We start from the raw sequence: 15,967 nt of genomic DNA, 5'->3' as shown, positions 1-15,967 counted from the left end.
CACTGGATAACTGAATAATGCAAAGCAAGCCTCCTGAGGCCAATAGAGAAATAACAGAAAGCTTTGGAGGATTTTGACCTACACATAAAACATCATGTTTGATGTGAGACTCACCAGATCTGTTATACAGGCTCATCCAACACAAGGGGTTCAGTCTTCATGTGCCAGACAGAAGGAGACAAATGGTCACCAGTGAGAAGTCCCAGTGATGACTACCAAAAAAAAAAAAAAGCAATGATGAGTATTCTTCACAACACAATTCATTTCTGAAATTATACTGATTGACCAAGGGTAGGAATTATATTTACATGTACTTTTATCAGTGGTTATCAACCTATAGTCTATATAATTTTGAAAATTTGTATATTTATTTAAAAGATAATCTAAAATAGGGGCGCCTGGGTGGCTCAGATGGTTAAGTGTCTGCCTTCAGCTCAGGTCATGATCTCTAGGTCCTGGGATTAAGCCCCATGTCAGGCTCCCTGCTCTACAGGAAGCCTGCTTCTCCCTCTCCTTCTGCCTTCTGCTCCCCCTTACTTGTGCTCTCTCTGTCTCTCTCTCTCTCTCAAATGAATAAATAAAATATTTTTTTTAAAAAGATAATCTTAAATAAATTATTTTAACTGTAGTTTCAGGTTACCCAGAGGATCACTGTGATGGGCTGAATGGTTGTGTCCCCCAGAATTCATACTTAAATCCCTAATCCCCTAATTCCTAGTATTTGGAAATGAGGCTTTGGGGAAGTCTTTAGGTCATGAGGATGGTAACTTCATGATGGAATCCGTGCCCTTCTAAGAAGAGATTTGGGAATGCTTGCTTGCTTTCTCTCTCTCTCCACCATGTGAAGAGACCAGGACGAGGACACTTACTAGAGCCCGACTATGCGGACTGCCTGATTTCAGACTTCCCAACTCCAGAACTGTGAGATGAAATGTCTGTTGTTTAAGCCATCCAGTCTATGGCATTTGTTATGTAGCCCAGACTCACTAAGACACCCAATAATGACCTGGTACTGTCACGTGATTCCAGCCACAGGCTTGGTTTGCATTTGACAGCTTCACGGGGCCAAGGGATCAAGTACAGTGAGTACATTTACCTTGTAAAATACTGGGTGGTACATTAGTTTCTGGTAAGTTGTCATACTGCACTGTCAAAATGATAACAGTGTGGCATATTTATAAACAATATTCTAAGGGATGAAGTAGTTTAGGATGGGGGACTGTTAAGTGACCTGAATTAAATCAAATTAATTAGATTAAAAGGCTTTACCATTTGGAGCTTTCATTCCTAGATGTCACAGACCTGACAGGACAAGTGCAGTGTCTAAGGGTGGAAATCTCGTATTTGTAGAGGAATAGAGGAAGACTGACCCTGCCTCCTCTCTTTTCAACTCCCTGCTTTGTCTTGTTTCCCTGAACGGTGTAAACCCAAGGTACATTGGAAAATGGCTCTCTTTAGATTTCAGTAGGTGTCTCTGATGGTATCTTTGTGTCCCACTAAGCTTATTGTAATGGAAGTCTACCTGTATGACACATGCTTCTCCTGAGGCTTGAGACAATCTTTCCTCAGATCCAAAAATCTTAACATTCAGCACCTAGAAACTGAGAAAGCACATCAGATAAGTTACAGGTCTAAACATAAACACACATGTACACCCGAGAGTGGAGCAGAAATCATGGTCCCCACACCGACATGGTACGTGACTTAACCTAATCTCAAATGCCCTATCCCCTGCAGTGTCTGCTTTGTGACAAGTGAGATCTTACGCCCTATAAAGTTAAACAATATGATCAAAAATGCCTAGTTTGCTTGTGGCAGAGTTAAGATTAGAATTTAAATCTCTTGGCTATCTGGGCAACCTGGATGGCTCAGTTGGTTGAGCATCTGATTCTTGACTTCAGGTCAGGTCATGATCTCAGGGTCTTGGGACCTAGCTTCATGTGGGGGTCTGCACTAAGAGCAGAGTCTCTTTGTCCCTCTCCCTCGGCGATGCCCCCTCAGCCCCTCTGTCTGCTTGCAGGAGTGCTCACTCTCTCTCAAATAAAAAAATGAAATCTTTAACAAAATAAAAAAAAATTAAAAAAATTAAATTGTGGTAAACAATAAATCTCTCGGCTATCAACCTGAAGATGTTAAAAACAAAGACATTACATTATGAACAGTATCATGTTTAAGAGTAATGATGACATATTTTCCTATATTGACTGACTGGGTAGTAACAGTACTTAACTGACATGATTGCAGGAGGGCTGCAGCCTGGTGAAGAGCTTAATACTCAGTGTTAACTGACAACAACAACAACAATAATACCACTTAAACCTCACTAGCACAGAATGTCACCTAATGCAGGAGCTTTGACTTAATGTCCATTATTACATACTCAGCTGGTTGGACAGACTGTATGAGGTAAGCACGTAATAAACAGTAAATGTTTATTGAATGAATGATGTGCCCCATATATAAATACATCTATATTTTTCTATCTAGCCATCCATATATATCTCCTCTCTACTTCGGTATCTATAGTCTTATCCAAAATCGGAATCAGAACCATGAAATTATAGAGACTCCAAACCCTATATTCTCAAAAGTAATATAGGAAAAGGGCTCTACATAAACAATATACTCGGAAAGGCAATCTTAAAAACATAAAACAAGATGTAGCAAGGACAGAACATATTTCACAGAAAACAAGGGAAGTCTCTGTATGGACTGAATGGTGATGCCCTCCTCCCAAAGAAAAGATATGTCCACATGCTAACTCTTAAAAGCTGAGTATGTGACCATATTTAGAAAAGGGGTCATTGCAGATATAATTAAGTTAGGGCTTACAATGAGATCATTCTGAATTACCCAGGAGGACCTTAAATCCAATTATAAGTGTCATTAGAAGAAACAGAAGAGAAGTCATAGAGGAAGAGAAAGGCACATGAAGATAGAGGCAAATGCTAGATAGATGCAGTCACAAAAAATGAAGACAGTCACCAGAAAGTAGAAGAGACACAAAGGAATTTTGTCTGAGAGTCTTCTGAGATTGCAACCCTGCTGACACAATGATTTTGAACTTCTATGAGAGATTGAATTTCCACTGTGTTAAGTTGTTCAGTTTGTGGTAATTCATCATGACAGCTACGGGAAACTAACACAGTCCCCAAGACCAAAAAACAAACCCAACTAAAAATAGGGGACTATAATCAGTAAGTAAAAGAGTACTAGAATCTCAAGCACTCAGTGAAAAAGGGAACCACAAGCACCAAAGCTGATGTTGGACTGATGAGATTAAATGGGATTAAATTAACCCATTACAGATTTGCAGAAATGGATTTGAAATATCCAAGTTAAGATATGACTTTTGAAAGAAACCAGGCAAACAGAATTTCTGCAGAAAAATAATCGACCAATAAAAAAATTACTAACATACAATGAATGACAGAAATAACATATAATTTGGACTCTGAAGACATGATCTTAAAGTGTAAAATACCAGTTACAGCTACAAAATAAAAATAAAGACACTATATAAAGAAATAAAAAAGGGGAACTAAAAATAATGAGTAGGAAGCATGGGACTCTGAAAAGTGACCATTAACAGAGGAAAAGAAACAAATTAATATCATATATTAAAAACTGCTGTTTTAAATTTAAAACTGGATGAGTAAATTAAATGACAAATTAATGTCATATGTTAAAAAGTGCTATTTTTAATTTAAAACTGGATGAATAAATTAATTGACAAATTAAACACAGCCCAATGGAAATAGTGCATTCAATGGTGGATCCAGAAATTAGCATAAAGAGAAATGAAGAGAAAAACCATGACAATAAATAAGAGATAAGAGATGAGGATGATAAAATGAGGATTATTGTATGGCTAAGTAAGGTCTGAAAGAAATTCTAGGGTAAATGAATAATAAAGTTACTATTTAAAATGCTAAAAAACTGAATGTTTTTTACAAGATATGAACCCAAAGACAGAGGAAACAAAAAGGCCCTATCAGGGAAAATAAAAGCAAATTCACTTGCAGACATATTATGACATATTTTAGACTATCAAAGACAATAGAGGAAAATAGGGATCACAGAAACAGACCCATAATCAATGAAAATATAAAAGTCATAACACAGCACATCAGTGGCAAAATAATCACTTAACAATGATCCTGGAAAAACTGGTTATCATGGAAAAAAAGATACTGGATTCTTTTATTACACCATAATTTAAAACTGATGTAGGTATAGTAAAACTTAAACATAGAAAGCAAAACTTTTAAATTAAAAAAATAATAAATATATAGAATAATAAATATATAGAAATATTTTTTATGCATTTAGGGGAATGAAAAATATATTACATATCACTTCATCGTCACCATACTCTAACTACATTAAAACTGAGGTGTCCATTTATTTAGCTCTGTGGCTTTGGACAAGTAACTCTTCTCATTTTTGGTGTCTTCCTCCAAAAAGCAGAGATATTAATAGTATATATATATATGGCAGAGTTATATTAATGATTAGAGAATCAAAATATATAATGTTTAGGACAGTAATTCATACACAGACACACATAGATTATGTAGGTTTTTTTTTAAGATTTTATTTATTTATGTGGCAGAGATCACAAGTAGACAGAGAGGCAGGCAGAGAGAGAGCAGGAAGCAGGCTCCCCATGGAGCAGGAGCCTGACATGGGGCTCGATCCCAGCACCCTGGGATCACGACCTGGGCCGAAGGCAGAGGCTTTAAACCACTGAGCCACCCAGGCACCCTAATTGTTTAGTTTTTATTATTGATGCTTTCATAGATTTTATTATGATTTTAAGCACAACTCCGTATTTTAGAAATTCTTCCTCCAAATGTAATCATGGACTATCAGGCCACCTAATTCACATAGTTTATTAAATTACCAATACATCATGACTGCCTTGACCTTGATTCCTTCACCTTGAAATCCTTCTTTATAAGTAGGAAAACTTAACTGGGTATGACAGGGTGGGGTAAAGATGTTTCATTAGAAGACTGCTTGGAATAATGGGTGTGAGTTCTGATGAATTCACAAAAATAATCCAGGATTTTCGGAGTTAAAGAAAGTTCTGAAATGGACAGGCTTGCATTTTTTTTTTTCATTAAATTTTGATAAGGTGACCTCTGACTATTTGAATGATATTCTCTGCTGACCTGGTACTCTACTGACAGCCAAGAATAAAGACCTTTTGCTTCTCCTCTCTAATCTCTGTAGTGCATTCCTTTGAAATCCTGTGGAGAGTTTCAGAATTCTAAAACAGACTCTAAAATTGAATTCTGACCATTTGCATAGCCCTTTGTTTAGAAAATGTAATTGTTCATATAATCAAACCATATTAATTATTTTCTCTGTGACACAGAAATTTTTAGGGGGAAATCATGAGATTAAATGATTTAGTAGGTTTTATCATAGTAATGGAAAGAGTTCTTATTCAAATCTAAGGCATGTGTATGTATTATATAGACTAGTGTTCACCCAGATAGTCTTATCCTACCTCATCACATTAGTTCATAAGCTAATGGAGGAAAGGGTGATTTCTGTATCGCCCACATTGCTTAGCAGTGTTCTTCTTTAAGTAGGTGGGTGATAAATTCTTATCTGGTAAGTGAAACCGAGCATGGTCAAAATGGTTTTTGAATGACACCGTGAATCTGAATAAATAATTCTGAATAAGCGTTTCTAAATAACACCCTTTTTAAAAAAAAATATGAAACCACAAGCATTTTCCTTCTGTAAAAAATATGATATGAACTAATTTAAAATTAAATGTTAATTTAAAATATTAATTCAAATTTAGGACATCTTTATCTTAATCAATGTTCTAATTATTTCCCCCCAAATTCTGATAATGTACAATACTTGGAGGTTGTAGCTTTATAGTTACTGCATATAATCAGAACATTAAAAAAAAGTTTACTGAAACCATTCTCTCTATGGAAAATACGTTTAAACTCTGTTCTGAAAGCTGGTGATATAGTTTGTCATGAACTTTAATGATGAACTCTAATTATGTATATAGTATGTATGCGTGTGTGTATGTGTGTGTGTGTATATATATATATATATATATGTATATATATATATATATATATACATATATATATGTATATATATATGTATATATATATATATATATACATATATTTATATATATATATATACATATATATATATATAAATTACTGGTTATGGTAAAATAGATTGAATTCCAAAATAAGTGACCAAGACCATGTCAGTGAAAATTAAAAGATATTAGTTAACCCTATGGCCTATGGCAGTAGGGATATTCTTCATATGTTCATATGAAAAAATTAAATTGAACAAAACCTTGATGGGTGGATGTTATTTATGAAAGTTAAGTAGCACAATAAATATTTTGTAAGCAGATGAACAATGTGAATGTGGGAGCCAAGGTCAGGGTGTCCCAAAATGTGCCAGTAGGGCATAATGATTATTTTAATTTAATGTTACTTAAGAAATAGCCAATGCACATAGAGAACTCAGACCCCACTTTGTCTCCAGAAAGCATTAAATAAACCACCCCGTATAAGGAGGAAAAGAGACATTCTTATCAACAAAGATAGGGACCTCAGAGCTGAAAAGGGCTATAAGAACAAATCTGTTACCTTTACTACTTTACTACCCTACCCAAAATTCAGGTTAGAATTCCTTACTAATTGAAGCTCTGAAACGTATGTTTTCTTTGTCCCATCAATTCCTCAGAGATCTATTACTTCTTTGACTAAAAAGTATAAAAGCTACCTGCCTTCATTATTTCCTCGGGTCTTATTTTATCACTGGGTCTCTGTCAGCACACAATTTTTTTCACCTCCTGTTAATCTGGCTCATACCAATTTAATTTTTAGAATCACTAAAAGAACCTTAAAGGGCTGAATAAAAATTTTTCCCCAACATGAGCAAAGGAAATGAGTAAGACTCATGATGCTTTGTGATAAAAACCACTCATGTGAGTTCCGTATATGTATGATTCTAAGTCCTTGCATCTCTTATAGTATAGGATAGTTCTTTTATTTTCAACTAAGTACTATTTAAACAAATCATATTAGTATGAATGACAATACCTAAATCAGTACTAGCTTTTATTAAATTAAATGCTTATAGAGGTCATCTGGTGAAATTCCAGAAAATAAACAAAAAAGGAGGAAAAGTATGTAATACAAAGTTATTAATATGGGGTTACTAGTCATACACTTACCAGTTGTAGCAGTTTTATTAAATAAGTTTAAAAATAATACTGTAATTGCTCAAAATGTGGACATGTCAACTACATCCCCATGCAGTGATTATAAAATTATATATAAGATATACTACAACAGTTTACTTCCCTGAAGATGGATACTTATGCATTAGAATAAAATTTTCTAGATATCACTGTTTTAAATATAAGTAGATATAGTATAGAATAATTTCATAAAACATGAACCTGTATACAGGAAATCTTTAGAATTCATTATTTCTCACCAGTCCTGTGGAACAACCCCTTCTTTACTTTCCTATAAAATATTTTCCTAAGTTCTTCAAATGTGAGTATGTTACCATCTTTGCCATATCAGGTCAAGGGCACATAACATCACCATGACATCACCTTTGATGTCATACTTGATAACCTGACTAAAGAGGTATAAGTCATATTTCTTTACTATAAAGTTACTCTGTTTTCTCCCACTGTCCCCATGGTCCCCATTGGAAGTAAATTACTAAAAGCATCTAAAATTTATGGAATGAGAGATTATGCTCCACCCCTGGAGAGCAGAATATATACCTTAATTATTGGAAATTCATCTTCATGTGAGAACTACCCCTTTTCCTGAACTGGCTTATTTATTCGATCCTTAATTTATAAGAGTTCAGACTCATATATACTTATTTTATACTTGAAATTTTATCCAATATTACAATTATTATTATGCTCAAATTATTCTCATGTGTAGCCTTTTCAAATACTGCCTCTCCCACTTAGCAATATGCATTTAAGGATCCACAATGTCTTCTTATGGCCAGAGAGCTCATTTCTTTTCATCACTGGATAATTTTCCATCATAAGGATATACTACAGTTTATTCAACCATTATCTAATTGAAGGGCAACTTCTATTTTTGGTGATATTCTAATTCATGTTTTATTAATTTCAAATTCCAATTGTTTACTGATGATATTTAAGAAAATAATTGACTTTTGTATATTAACCTTGTATCCTGTGATCTTGTTATATTCATTTACTAGTTCCAGAATTTTTTTGCTATTTCTCTTTGTACCTTGGGATTTTCTACAGAGAGAGTTATGTCGTCTGCAAACAAGGATAGTTTTATTTCTTCTTTCTCAATCTAAATATATTTTATTTCCTATTCTTGTCTCATTATACGGCCTATAATTTCTAATATGATCTTGAATCCAGCAGTAAGACATAAGATTCTTGACATTTCTCTGATCTTAGGAAGCGTGTCCAATTTCTCAGTATAAAGTGTATTAGCTACAGGTATTTTGTAGATGTTAATTATATCAAGTTGAGGAAGTTCCTCTCTTTTCCTGAGAATTTTTACCATGAAAAGGTGTTGGATTTTGTCAAATGCTTCTCTGCATCTATTGATATGATCATATGACTCTTCTACTTTAGTCTGTTGACATGATGGAATTCATTGATTTTCAAATGCTTATCTAGACTCACATATATGAAACAAATGTCCAGTGGTCATGCATGGTATATAATTTTATTATATATTGTTGGAATTAATATTTTAATATTTTGTTGAGGATTTTTACGTACATATTCATGGTCTTTGCTTCTTTGATACAATTTCTTTTTCTGGTTTGTTATGAGAGTAATGCTTGCCTTATAGACTAGGTAATAATGTATTCCCTTTGCATCTATTTTCAGAAAGAGAAATGGAAAATTTATATTAAAAAAAGAATATTAATATAAATCCTTTCTAAATGTGGAGAATTGGCCCGTGAAATCATCTGGGCCTGGTGCTTTATTTTTTCCAAAAGTTAATAATTATTGATTCCTTTTATTAAATAAATATAAGACTATTCAAATGATCTATTTCTCTTGGTGGGAGTTTGGGAAGTTTGTCTCTTTCAGTAAACTGGTCTGTTTCATCAAACTTATCAAATTTACATACATAGAATTAATAATAGTATTATTTTATTATAATTTACTACCCATGGGATAAGTGGCAAATGACTCCTCCTTCATTTCAGATTTGATAGCTCCTGTTTTCTCTCTTGTATTCTTGGTTAGGCTGGCTGAAGGTTCACCAATTTTACTGATCTTAAAAAAAAAAGACCTCGGTTTTGAGGATTTTCTTCATTGTTTTTTTATTTTTAAATTTCATTGATTTCTGCTATAATTATTATTATTATTTATATCCTTTTTTTTCTTTAGGCTTAATTTGCTTTTATTTCTCTAGTTCAACAACGTGGAACATTAGGTTATTGCTTACAGATATTTCTTCTTTATGAATACGTGCTTTTAGTACTATAATTTCTTGTTTTTTTCATAAGACATATTTTAACATGTTAGGTGAAATCTCATTCTGGTTTTGATTTTTATTTTCCTAAATTACTGATGTTGATCATGTATTTGTTGGCCATGTGTACATTTTCTTTGGAAAAATGTCTTTTCTGGTCCTCTGCCCATTTTTCAATCATATTGTTATCATTATTTATTTTGTTATTGGATTGTATGAGTTCCTTACATATTTGGATATTAATTTCATCAGAGAGTTAGTCTGTAAACATTTTTTTCCCAATTATGTAGGCTGTCTTTTCTCATTGTTGATTGTTTGTTTTGCTGTGCAGAAAATTTTAAGCTTCAGGTAATCTTACTTGCTGATTTTTGCTTCCGTTGCTTGTACTTTTGGTTCCATATCCCAAAACTCTTTGCCAACATCAACATCAAGGAGATTTTTCCTTTATTTTCCCTAGGAGTTTCATGATTTCAGGCCTTATATTTAATATTAAAATCCAATTTGAGTTAGTTTTTGTGAATTGTGTTGGGGTTCAATTTTATTTGTTTATTTTGTTTGTTATTTTTTGTTATTTTGTTAATTTGTTTGTTTATTTTCCCTAGGAGTTTCATGATTTCAGGACTTACATTTAATCTTTAAATCCAATTTGAGTTAGTTTTTATGAATTGTGTTGAAGTTCAATTTTGTATTTTATTTATTTGTATTTAATTTTTATTTCTTGTGACTACCAAATTTTCCCAACAATTATTGAGGAGACTATTCTTCCCTCTTTGAGTAATCTTAGCTCTTCTGTTGAATATTATTTAGCTCTATATACATGGAATTATTTCTTAACTCTCAATATTATTCTCAGCACAGTCCTTTTATTTATTTATTTATTTTGTCAATAGCAAACTACTTTAAATACTACAGTTTGTAGTGTGGTTTGAAATCAGGAAATATGATGTCTCCAACTTTGTTCTTTTTTCTAAATATTGCAGTGACTCTTCCGGGTCTTTTCTGATTCTACAGAAATTATAGGATTGCTTTTTCTATTTCCATAAAAATTATAATTGGAATTTTGATAGGGATTGCATTGAATCTACAGACTGCTTTGAGTAGAATGCACTTTTTAACTATAGTAATTCTTCCAGCCCTTGAACATGCAATATATTTCCATTTATTTTTGTCTATTTCCAGTTATTTCACCAAAGTATTATAGTTTTCAATGTACAGATCTTCATATCTTTAGTTAAATACATTCCTAATTAAAAACGATTTTGATACTATTGTAAAGGAGATTATTTATATATTTTTCTTTATACATTGTCAGTGTCTAGAAACATAACTAATTTCTATATGTTAATTTTGCATCTTGCATTTTCCTGAATTCATTTTTCAATGCTAACAGTTTTTTTTTTTTTTTTTAAAGATTTTATTTATTTGTCAGAGAGAGAGAGAGGGAGAGAGAGTGAGCACAGGTAGACAGAATGGCAGGCAGAGGCAGAGGGAGAAGCAGGCTCCCTGCCGAGCAAGGAGCCCGATGTGGGACTCGATCCCAGGACGCTGGGATCATGACCTGAGCCGAAGGCAGCTGCTTAACCAACTGAGCCATCCAGGCGTCCCAATGCTAACAGTTTTTGATGAAAGTCTAGCACTTACTATATCTAAGATTATATCATTTGTAATGAATAATAATTTTACTACTTCAGTTCTGTTTTGGATGGCTTTTATTTCTTTTTCTTGACTAATTGTTCTGGGCAGCACTTCTAGTACTATGTCAATTAGGAGGAGTGAGAGTGAGCACTCCTGTCTTTTTCCCGACTTTAAGGAAAGTTTTCAAACTTGTATCATTGACTATGATGAGAGCTGTGGACTTGTCATATATGGCTTTATTGTGTTGAGATGTATTCCCTCTATACTAAAATTTGTTGAGTGTTTTTGCCATCAAAGGATGTTGTATTTTGCCAAATAGTTTTTCTTCATCTATTGGGATAACCAAATTATTCTTATCTTCCATTTTATAAATGTGTTTATCACATTCACTGCTTTACATATGTTGAAACATCCTTAGATCCCAGGGATATATTCCACTTGATCATGGTGTGGACGCTTTTAATATGCTGCTGAATTTGGTTTCTAGTTTTGTTTGTTTGTTTGTTTGTTTTGAGAATTTTTGCATCTATATTCATCAAAGATACTGGACCAGAGTTTTCTTGCACTGTCCATATCTGGCTTTGGTATCAGAGTAATACTGACCTCAAAAATGAGTTTGAGAGTGTTCCCTGATATTCTTTCTTTTTTTTAAGATTGAGAAGTACTGGCATTAATTCTTCTTTAAACACCTGGTACAATTCACCAATAAATTAATCTGCTCCTGATATTTTTGTTGCTCCTTTGGGAATGTGTGTGTGTGTGTGTGTATTTTACTCACCATACATTATATCATGAGTTTTTGATGTAGTGTTCCATGAGTCATTGTTTGTGTATATACCCAGTGCTCCATGCAATATGTGCCCTCCTTAATACTCATCACTAGGCTAAGCCATCTCCCCATCCCTTCCCCTCTAAAACTGTTTCTCAGAGTCCATAGTCTCTCATGGTTTGTCTTAAGAAATAAGTCAAACAGAGAAAGTCAGTTATCACATGGTTTCACGTATTTGTAGAACATAAGGAATAGCGTGGAGAACATCAGGAGAAGGAAGGAGAAAATGAAGGAGGGGATTGGAGTGGGAATTTTGTTTATTACTGATTCAGTTTCTTATGTATTTTTGTGCTGTTCAGATTTTATATTTATTCATAAGTAAGTGTTGGTAGGTTGTATGTTTCTACGAATTTATCCATTATTTGTAGGTTGCTCTGTTTGTTGACATAAAATTGCTTATCTGCATTTTCATTTTTATTTCTGTGGTATCAGTTGTAATGCTTCTCTTTCATTCTGATTTTATATATTTGAGTCCTCTCTCTCCCTATTTTTTTCTTATTAAGTCTTGCTAACAGTTTCTCAGCTTTGTTTATATTTTCAAAACAAAAACAGCTATTGGTTTTAATTTTTCCTAGTTTACTGGTCTCGATTTCATTTATTTCTACTCTGATCTTTGTTATTTTCTTTCCTCTGTAATGGTGGATTTAGTTTCTTATTTTTACTCTTCCTTAATATGCAATGTTCAGTTGCTTATTTGAAATTTTTCTTTTTTCTTAATGTAGGCGTTCATCACTATACACTGCCTCCTTGGGCCTGCTTTTGCTAAATCCATAGGCTTTGATGTTTTGTGTTTTCATTTTAATTTTTCTCATATGACATGCCTAGTATATTTCTTTTATTTTTCCTGCTTTGTGTTTCCTGAGCTTCCTGACTCTGTTGTTTGTGTCTGTCATTAATTTGTAAAGTTTCCAGTCATGATTACTTCACTTATTTTTCTCTGCTTCATTCTCTCCTACTATCCCTTTTGGGTATTCCAATTTTGTGTATCTCTTACATATCCTTAACATGTTAATCAGGGGTATTTTAAATACCAGTCTGACAATTCCAACATCTGTGTCATATCTAAGTCTGCTTTTTTTTTTTTTTTTAAGATTTTATTTATTTGAGAGAGAGAGAAGGAGAGAAAGGAAAAAGACAAAGGTAGAGTGAGAGGAAGACGCAGACCCCTGCTGAGCAGAGAGCCAACATGGGGCTGGATCCCATGACCCCGAGATGATCTGAGATCATGACCTGAGCTAAAAGCAAATGTTTAAACACCTGAGCCACTCAGGTGCCACCTCCAAGTCCTTCTGATGTTGTTTTGTCTCTTCAAATTGTCTTCATGTCAGTATGTCCTGTAGTTTATTGTTTAAAGCTGAACATGATGCATCAGGTGATCGGAACTGAGGTAAACAAGCCTATATCACGAAGTTTTGGACATTCTGGCTAGGACCTGGGATTTGTTTACTATTTGCTGTAGGGCTAGGTACCAGTGATACCAAATTCCTCAAAAGTTCTTATTGCTATCCATGCTGTCGACTTTGGGGGCTCCTAAGTACTTTTCCTCAGAGAGAATCCGTGTTGTGCAGCTCTTTCCACTGTAACCCGCTGTCATTACACTGCATCCCTCCGGGACAGTTTTTGAGATGGAGGGAGGGGAGAGTTCTATAATCTTAGGATCAGATCTAAGTCTTAATTTTTTTAAAGATTTTATTTTTCAGGGCGCCTGGGTAGCTCAGTGGGTTGAGCCTCTGCCTTCAGCTCTGGTCATGGTCTTGGTCCTGGCATCGAGTCCTGCATTGGGTTCTTTGCTCAGCGGAAGCCTGCTTCCCCCTCTCTCTCTGCCTACTTGTGATTTCTCTCTGTGTGTCAAATATATAAATAACATCTTCAAAATAAAAGATTTTATTCTTCATTTACTAGAGAGTATGGGGGAGTGTGGGGCGGGGGGCTGGCAGTGGGAGAGGGAGAAGCAGACTCCCTGCTGATCTGGGAGCAGTAAGAGCGGCTCATGATCGGAGCTAAGGCAGATGTTTAACTAACCGCCTGAGCCACCCACCCCAGCCAGCCACCCAAGCAGGCAGAAGCAGAGGCAGAAGCAGGCACCCCACTGAGCAAGGAACCCCATGCGGGTCTCCATCCCAGGACCCTGAGATCATGACCTGAGCCAAAGGAAGATGCTTAACCTACTGAGCCACCCAGGTGCCCCTAAATTGTAAGATTTACCCACTCCTTACCCCTGAAAGTCTTATAATGGGCCTCTGGGCTGTGACCTTCACTAGTGTTTCTCTTTCTCCTCAGCCCTCTTTGTTGAAGGAGGACGTTTAGCGGGGCTGGAGCAGAGGCACTGTCTCTTCTCTGAAGCTGGGATAAGCCTCCCTTAAATGTTTTTCCCTAAAGACTGAGTCTTTGTTACAGAGAACACGTGGTGTGTTTCAGCTTTTACCCCCCTCCTCCTCCTCGCAGAGCCAGTTAGAGACTTCTCTTGTCTCTTCTCTGTAGAAACCTAGCAGGGTCCCTAGAGATAAAACCTACAGAAGTGTGGGCCAGCTCCCAAGACCCCAACCCCAGGAGCTTCTGCCACAATCCGTCTCTAACAAGTCATTAAATTTACCATTTACGCATTGTTCCATGCCTCCAAGCTCTCAAATAAATAAAATCTTTAAAAAAAAAAAAAAAAAGCTTCTGGTTTGAGTGACTGGACCTCAGCTCTAACTTCCTGGATTCCCCTGTGCCTCCAAAGTAATGCTTTACCTTGCAATCTCAGTTCTCTTATGTGTCCAGGAATGGTCATCGATTTTCAGTTTGCTTGGTGTTTTCTTGTTTTAAAGATGTGAGTGGCAGCTTCCAAGTATTTTATATGTCAGAACTGAATCAGACAAATGAAGAAATCCTGAGCATGGCACATATGTGAAAAGACACACAAAAAACAAGTATTGTCAGCTGTGGCTTCGGATACTGGATTAGAGAAATATTTCTAGCCAAATTTCACTGCCTGATTAGCATTAATTTACTCACAATTTGAAGAAACAGCCATTAGCTTAGGAGTATCAGACTTTAGTAGCGGTAGGCCAAGTAGCAGTCCTTGCCAGCTTCTTCTAGTGCCAAGATTTAGAATGCCTGCCTGGATACAGAAGCACACGATTGTTGGACACTGTTTTGGGCATCGCCATCTGTCTTGCTTCCCATATAAATTCTCACCCCTGCTGACTGATATATATGGCATTCTGTAGAAGACTCGTGCACAAATTTCTAAAAGGGGAATCTCAGGCAAGAGCTTTTCTTGTCGTTTATGTGTGCCAGGTTTCTGCCATGACTTGCTTGTGTACTCATTTGTAAGGCAACATTCAGGGGAGCGCCCGTGTACGACATTTGGGGTATTGGATTATTTACTGCTTCCTGCTGCAGCCAAGGCTCACCCACTCCATGATTCTACACAGTGTGATTCAAAAATGGGTTTAACATAGCATGCATGGTATTTTGGTATCACTGCCCATATAAAAGTATGGGAAAACCCCAAGATATATATCACACTCACTAGCACAATACCTTGATTGTGTTCGTCAGTGCATGTTTGTCTGATCTCCCTTCCTCTTTGGAAATTTTCCAATGGCTACAACTGCAAAAATAGAGATATGTACGTATTAGCCTGTGGTAAAATCAGGTTTCCTGGGGATGGGGAGAATGGGTGTTCATGGTGATTGACCATTATTGCCAAAATTTTGTTGGAAATAAGCCCAGAACTTTCTATGTTATTTATATTCTATTCAACACTTTGTGCTGTACCAAGGTTAAATGAATAAAAAATCTGTTACTAACTTTACCCAGGATCCATTTATCTTTTAAAGAACTGAAAACTCACTCTCCGGGTGTCCAAAGAAGGGGCAATATGTTAATCCAATGCTGCCTTTAATTCATGTACTGAGGTAACATAAAATATCTTTGAGAAATGTGTGTCCCAGTGACACTTTAACTCTCCTTCTGTTACCAACAAAAAATTCAATAAAAC

At 35.2% G+C, this 15,967-nt stretch overlaps 1 long non-coding RNA gene across 3 annotated transcripts in view; it reads right to left on the bottom strand.

Moving 5' to 3' along the window:
- The window catches only part of LOC116581830, a 137,983-nt gene extending 122,406 nt beyond the window's left edge, over window positions 1-15,577 (bottom strand). For 2 of the 3 annotated variants that reach the window (XR_004282248.1, XR_004282247.1), the window contains exons 1-4: window positions 15,508-15,577; window positions 14,977-15,082; window positions 1,523-1,601; window positions 115-212 (exon numbers count right to left, since the gene is read on the bottom strand). This is a non-coding gene — a long non-coding RNA (uncharacterized LOC116581830). Of the gene's footprint in view, window positions 1-114; window positions 213-1,522; window positions 1,602-14,976; window positions 15,083-15,496 lie in introns of all 3 variants that reach the window. The other variant, XR_004282249.1, reaches the window with a different exon arrangement.
- Between the last annotated feature and the right edge of the window lie 390 nt (window positions 15,578-15,967).

Source organism: Mustela erminea, chromosome 21 (assembly GCF_009829155.1).
Source record: "Mustela erminea isolate mMusErm1 chromosome 21, mMusErm1.Pri, whole genome shotgun sequence".
NCBI lineage: Eukaryota > Metazoa > Chordata > Mammalia > Carnivora > Mustelidae > Mustela > Mustela erminea.
This window is presented reverse-complemented; position numbering and strand designations above follow the sequence as displayed.